The sequence below is a fragment of the Amblyomma maculatum genome, chromosome 11 (genome assembly GCF_055883805.1).
Source record: "Amblyomma maculatum isolate TAMU_Amacu chromosome 11, ASM5588380v1, whole genome shotgun sequence".
Lineage (NCBI taxonomy): Eukaryota > Metazoa > Arthropoda > Arachnida > Ixodida > Ixodidae > Amblyomma > Amblyomma maculatum.
In genome coordinates this window covers 120,660,401-120,667,943 of record NC_139354.1, presented here as the reverse complement: position 1 = coordinate 120,667,943, position 7,543 = coordinate 120,660,401, and positions in this window count along the sequence as shown.

Below are 7,543 nucleotides of genomic sequence, written 5' to 3'. Positions count from 1 at the left end.
TTTGAGTGCTTCCATAATTTCTTAGCAATGAATGCTGCCAGAAGCAGTCCAGAAAAAGGGCTGCACTTCGTTCCTTGTGGTACGGGGTCTGGTTATGTCAGCAATGCGTCTAGGTTAAGGAAACAAAACGCTTATTTGAGAGAAGCTAGGCTTCTCATCCTCTGAGTGCAATCTTCCCTGTTGGTGAAAAACAGTAAAGCGCTGACTGCAGTTCTAGTGTAGCGATTGTTTACCCTAAAAACAAGTTAAAACGTTCAGGAGTATTTTCGTGGACGTAACACAAGTAAATTTGGCAGAATACCCGGATAGCTTATGCTTTAGTAGCTCTAAAAACGTAGACGGAATACACCGCTAAGTAAACGTTTTCGCCTTGATCTCGAACAGGAAACGCAATTTTAGCAGTCCCCTTTGGTAGACCTGGGCATTTTATACATTCTTTTATGGCTCATAAAATGACTATAGTTCTAACCGACTTCTATTGGTTTTAGTAAATAAGGGCAAAGAGTTTCAAGACTTCTTCGGTCGTCAAAAAATAGTTTCATCAACAACGCTCAGAAAATTTTGGCATTTAAAAACCAACAGAAATTTAAGCAAGCTAAATTTTAAATATTGCCAGGCCTGCGCATGTTTTTTTTTTTTCGTAGGTAATAAACTGTCCTTTGGAGCTGCCATAGTTAATGACAAGGAAACCTAGGAGTATGCGCCTTGCAAAAATTCATAGTAGGCGAGCAATGGTCACATACAACGTCATATTGAAAACGCTAGGCCATCAAATATGTTGTTAATTAACAAAAAGCTCTGACTCGAATGTACATCCTTACACTATTGTATGTGGTTACAAAAACCGCGAGCTTGATTAGGCAGCTTCATCAGCGCATGCCGTTAGTCCATTCAACGAAGGCAACGCAGCGTGGCCTCTCAGAACCACCGGGCTAACTCAAGCAGGAGAGCTAGCGGTCGGCTTTTAAACATTTTCCGTCCTTTTTGATTTCTTATTACGTCTTTCACGTAGTTCTCTTATTTCTTATAACTCCTCTGAACACCCATTCTTCTGCATTTTCTCTTTTGTGTTGGCGGTAAAGGTGCATTTCTTCTGGAGAAACTTTCCGCAGTTGACCAATTGTCATTTTGTATAAGGTGCACAACTTGCGGCAGCAAAACGTTGTTAGAAGTTGCTCTCAAGTTCCCTTTCTTTGGCTCCATGCTGGGTAGTTGGCACAAGGACCAACAATAAATACACTTCAGGATCTTTACATTCTTGCAACTGATCGCCTTACTAAGAGATATCTTGAAGATGCGCAGAAACTACACATTTAGCCTCATCATTCATTTTTGCAAATCCTCTTGCCGAAGTCATTTGTTAAAGCTGCATTATGAAGAAGCTAGCGAATGATGACATTGTCATCTAAATGCGGTACTGATATAGTCATAAAAAGTGAGAGATATTGCCCTTTCGATCCGCTGACACCAAGTTTAAAATACATCGTGCTACGTATTTCAGACAATCCTTTCAAGTGTCTTAATTACTAAGAAAATACAGTAAACAAAATATATATCATAATGTCAAAAGCATGTATTGATTTGTAATCAGAGAAGGTAAAAAAACTATTCGACGGAATCGAATCGCCTTCATATTCATATGACGTATAATTCCGGATTATATGCAAGCAGGTTACACAGAACTTAAATTGCGAAATTAGATTCTAAATATTGTTTATATGTTACAGCAATTTATTACAAAACATGATATGTCTTTATCGTGCATTCGAGTCGCTGTTTAAGCCACATACCACCGCGTGTCACTGTGTAGCCTACAACGACACATTGATTGGAAGCACTCTTGCCTCTTCATAATTTATTACAGTCCGGTAGAACTGGAGATTGCCGCTACAATTGCCCGGCAAATCTGTCCAGATAGTGGGTGCCACTGGAAGTCAAAAGGCAGCATTTGATACCAGTGCGTGATATTACAGTTTGCGCCGCACTGTCCCCATGAAGTGAGATTATTGGTGACGTCAGGTCAATACGTCGATTCGATTGGCTACGAGCACGTGTTCAGCTTTCCCACAAAACGTTTTTTTTTCAATGACTGAAGATTACAATCTTGTACAATATCGATGCGAGATTCGCGCCATACGCTTCATTGCCTACGCCCGCGGTAATGCCCTTTCAAAAAGTTCTTACACTCACAACACAGGGGCCGGTAGTTTTAACTTAATGGGGATTTATGCGCTACTTGCCAGACAGGCGCTTGTGCGCTGTGGGGTCCTTCACCTGTAAATAACACATAAAAAATAAAAGTCTATGGAAAGGCATCGTAACTGTATCAAGCACCTAAGTGTGCTTTTTTGCGCTGGAGACAAAATGGGAAGGATCGTGACGAGACCAATGCAGTTTCGCAAGACTTTGCAAATGCTCTATGTAGATGTGGAGCAAAAAAAGGAAATGTTCAGTCTGTGGTTTGAATCAAAACATGAAAGAAAGGTTCCAATTTGGGAGTAAAATGTTCGGCAATTCTTAAACACAACTTCGTGTCATGAAAACCAAAATACAACTTGTTTTTTTGCGGGGAAAAATAATTAACGCTAAATACGTTCAATTTGCGTTCAGTAAACGCACAAATATATTCACCTTTAGCACTCTCTTACATATTATTCGCTTTAAGTGCTTCGTAGCTTGAAATACGCACTGTAAAATTATTTTTGGTGTTGAAGAAATAAAAATTTGAGAAATTACCCACCCAAATAGATTCCTGCCACTGCTTTTTTTTTATTAACAAATTGTGCAGAGAAAATGTTTTTACGAGCTCTCGATTGCAACCTCTACAAGCGTGGACTATAGGCACATAATTTTTGCCGTAAATAACCACGCTACGTGAGAAACAGTATGCGTATTTGCCTCGTATTAGTGTGCTGATAGTTCCTGCGAAAACATTGCCAGCATTGTGAAGGGATTTTTTTTTTTTTCAAATGAGAAAATATGCGAGCTTCATAGAAGGGCCGAGGCGGGCACAATTATTTATTACAGTTATATGAATATTATAGCTACCAAACTACATAGTTTCGTCTGTATTTTTAGATGCGGAATGAAATTTTTCGGCATCTTTTTCTTTTTATTCTAGCGGTTTGCCAATTATACAAAATTATTTCCTACTACAAGATATCAAGCCTGTTTTTTTTTACTAAACTTTATACTAATAATAATATTCTTTTGTCATTTTGTATACGGTTCGAAAAGGTTCAGGCTTGTGAAACCCAATAGCGGGCTTCACTGACTTGGTTTCGTTGTCAGACAGAAGGACAAAATGGCATAAAATCAATTTAGAACACTGATTGCTACAGGATGCCAATAACACAATTATAAAAAAAAACTCACAAATTTAGCTTGAGCATAAGCTAAAGGAAAATATACCTTGCAACAGATTGATGGCCGGCTTAATGATACAAAAAAAAATAACTACTGCGGTCTACACTGAGCGTTCAAGTTCGTCTTCATACTAGGGAACCGAGCAATAAAGGCGGGACAAGGACGAAACAGGTGCAGGAAAAGGACAAAACAGGTCCCGTCTTTATTGCGTTGTTTATGTCCGGGTTTTGCCGTGGCCGCTCCTCTATCAACAATGTGGTTGACCTCGTAACGTACGTGCTGCACCAAAAGGCCTTGAAATGATTGACAGTAGCATTGTTTTTGGACATCAAGACTGCCTACGACAACGTAACCCTTCAGGCCATTTTGTTGCTCTTGTAGCTGCTGAAATCGGAGACCGCATGTACAGCTGGATACGAAGCTACCTGTCAGAGAGGTATCTTTACGTCCAGACTGATAAGGAAAACGTCTCTATACCAAATTTCGCGCAGAGTTCCGCCGGGTGGAGTGCTCAGCCCAACTCTATTCAACTGAGAAGTGTTCAGTTATGGCATTCACTCTCAAAACAATGTCTCGTTACCTGGTTCCTCGAGAACAGAAATGAATATCCTCAAGAAATGAACTGGTTTTGCCAGAATAGGTCTGCGACTGATAATGTTATTACCCTTGTCTCATCACTTGAAGAGTACCTTCACGCTGGATACATCCCGACAGCCGTTTTCCTTGACATCAAGGCTGCTTTTGACTCTGTATTTCATCATGCAAATCTCGCAGCCTTGGCCAGCCTTGGCCTCGGAGTAAAGGTTTACAACTGGATTGGACGCTATATACAAGAGCGGCAAATTTTTATGAGCGCTCCACGTGGTCAAACTGTCTTTTATGCAGTGAAGAGGGGCGTACCTCATGGAGCTGTGTTCAGCCCTCTCCTGTTCAATATTGCCCTTATACATATAACAAGAAACATTCCCCGTGGAGTACGGATTACAGTTTTTGCAGATGATATTTGCATCTGGAGTGCATCACGTTCGCGTTGTACAACGCAGCAACGAATTCAGTGAGCGTTAATGCACATCTCAATGTAACTGGCTCCCCGGGGTCTTCGGCTCTCACCAGAAAAGAGTGTTGCTATGGCTTTTACAAGGAAAAGAATGACTCGATACCCGCTCCTTCTGGGTGGACGGTCACTGTCCTATGTACGATCACACCGGTTCCTAGGTGTCATAATTGACAGTAACCTCTCTTGGACCCCTCAGATTAAAAAAACTCCATGAGGTAATCACTGCAGCATCACAGGTTTTCAGATTCATGGCGGGAACACGATGGGGTAGCAACAGCCGATCGATGGTTCTGCTTGAAGAGGGCTACGTTTAAGGAGCGCTACGCTACGATTTACCGGTACTTCAAAGATTATCTCCAACAAGCAAGAGAATTCTTGAGGCTGCACGGAACAACTGCTTGCGGATATGCCTTAGACTCCCAAAGAGATCCTCTGCATCAGGAAGACTTGCAGAAGCAGGATGCCTCCCGCTAGATGTGATTGCTGCCCATCTCCGACATGTCCTCCAAGGGAAGAAGCATTTCTTGCATCGTGTCCACCAAACACACAGCAACTCTGGCTTTGGTCAAGCAGTACAGTTTCTGCCCCTCCCTACTATTATTTAGCCACATAGTTTTCTACCAGTCACCTTTCCTCCATGAACACTACCGTCTTTAAAGGTGAATATGTCTGTTCCTGGCTTGGATGCGAAAAGCCGCATTCCACAAGCAGCACTTCTGCAAGCCGCTCTAGCCTACATAGTCAAGGAATAACCGCAGCACACCCACATATCCACCGACGATCCAACTGCTCAAGAGACTTCATCCTGTGGCCTTTATGTGCCGTCAACAAACAATGTCCTGTCTTATTGACTCCAGCGGAAGACATCATCTACGATAGCTTAGCTCCATGGCATAAAAGAAGCTCTCTCCTATATCCTGCGCCAAACTCCCGGATGATGGGTATTCTTCACTGATTCCAAAGCATGTCTGCAAATCCTGAATAACCCGCTGAAGAAAAACAATCATCATCCTGTTTTCCTTGACACTGGGTATCATCATCATTTAGCTATCGCTGCAGGCCACTGCATAACTTTTCAGTTGATACCAGCTCACTGTGGCATTAAAGACAATAAAAAAGCAGATGAAACGGCTCGCAAAGGCCACCAACATCAAAGATACATTAGGACCTTCTTCACGAAATCTGATACATCCCTACTGACTAAAAGATTTGCTTCCGAAACAAAGTATCGACTTTGGAGCTTGCCGACGCATCACTACCAATTTCTATATTCTATTGACCCACATCTAAAATCAAGACTTCCTCCGAAATATCCTCACCAACTAGAAACTCTTTACCACCGACTTCGTCTAAACTGTGCATACAAAAATGGATTGCGCTACCGTTTCGGTGAAATGAACAGCCCGTATTGTGACAACTGTGGCTCGATTGAAACTGCGGAACATATCCTACTTGAGTGCATTGCGTACGCTAACGAGCATGCAAACTATGAACACAGCATGGAGAAGCTCTCCCCACTGCCTTTAACAATGAACAGTGTTTTAGGTCCCTTAGCCGGAACTAGGCAACAGACTCGCGATGAACTTTTTATTTACATATTTGAAAGACATTGGACTCCTTTAAAAACTCTAAATTCACCTCGCATGTCTCCCGCAGGCATTTTGCAAGCTGTGAACTCTATAAGCACATTTGTAGGATCATGCATTTCATTACTTGATTTTATATCATTACTCCACGAAGCACCATAACACGCATTTAATGGCCGTGTTTTTTATCCCCTTCAATTTTATTATTTTCCTTATCATTCTTTTTTCAATATTTCCCTCCCGAATTCCCCTACCCACAAGGAGTAGCCTGCCAGCGAAATCTGAACGCCGGCAAAATTCTGTTTTTTTTTTTCATTAAAGAGTCTCTCTCTCTCTCGTTACCCAATATGTATCAATGGCAAATCCATTCCCTACGACAGAAGCCACCGATTCCTTGGAGATGTCACTGACAGAAGCTTTCGTCGAGTCCTCATCTCACAGAAATGAGACGCAAACATGTAGCGATTGTCAAAGTTTCTTTCCTCGGAGGAAAGTCCTGGTGCACGCCAGTGCACTCGATGCTCCAACTGTACCGGTAATTGTTACTGGGCTACATGCGATGCAGCTTCTCCTTATATAATAACATAAGAAAAACGAACCTTAGGATCTTTCAAAGTCTGCAAGCTCAAGCTCTTCGTATATGCCTTGAACTTCCCAAATACGTCTCAACAATAGCGACGGTTCTCGCCGCCCGGGATCACCCTGTTACCACACATATTGTTGTTGACACAATGAGAACGCATATTCGGCACCTAACCAGGGTCCCTAGTCATCATCTAGCAACTCTTTCAATAATTACGCCAAGCACTGCATTCGCCAAAGTTATAGAAGCCCATCGCACCTATATTCCTTCGCAGTTCACCCCCACTTAACGACCATGCTCCACCATGTGAAGTCTACATGAAAAAATGATACAAACATCATACCTGAATTCTTCAACAAGTGCTGCACTAGCTGCCCTACGCGCAGCAGATGAATTCATTTACACAGACCATCCACATTACTGGACAGTGTTTACAGATTCTAAAGCAGCCCTTCAAGGCTCGCAAGCAGCACTACGCCGCGGTCACAAGACCAACTCATTAGAGGGATTAGCCAGCTTTACCACGACGCAGTATTGAAAGGTCACAATATTACTTTTCGGGGGCTGCTAGGATATCGGCATCAACGGAAACCACTAGGCGGATGAGGCTGCCCGTTCTGCTCACAGCCACGCGTTCCAGTTAAAATCCCCATTATCTAGGGTTGTTGCAGCATGTGCGTCTCTCTTTAGCCCTGGAGATCACAATTTCACCGTGGAACACGGGGAAATTTTGTAACCGCCGCCACAGGAAACTGGATCCTGAACTGCGCCTCCGCCTTCCTCGTGAGATTGCTCGTCGAGAAGCAACGTTGCTGTGCCGTTTATGGTTTGATGTTGCGTTCACCAACAAGTATGCTTTAAGGATTGGAACGGCCGAGAGCCCTGTCTGTGAAAATTGTGGCTGTGAAGAGAAAATCGAGCATCCTATACGTGAATGCCCTGCATTTGTGC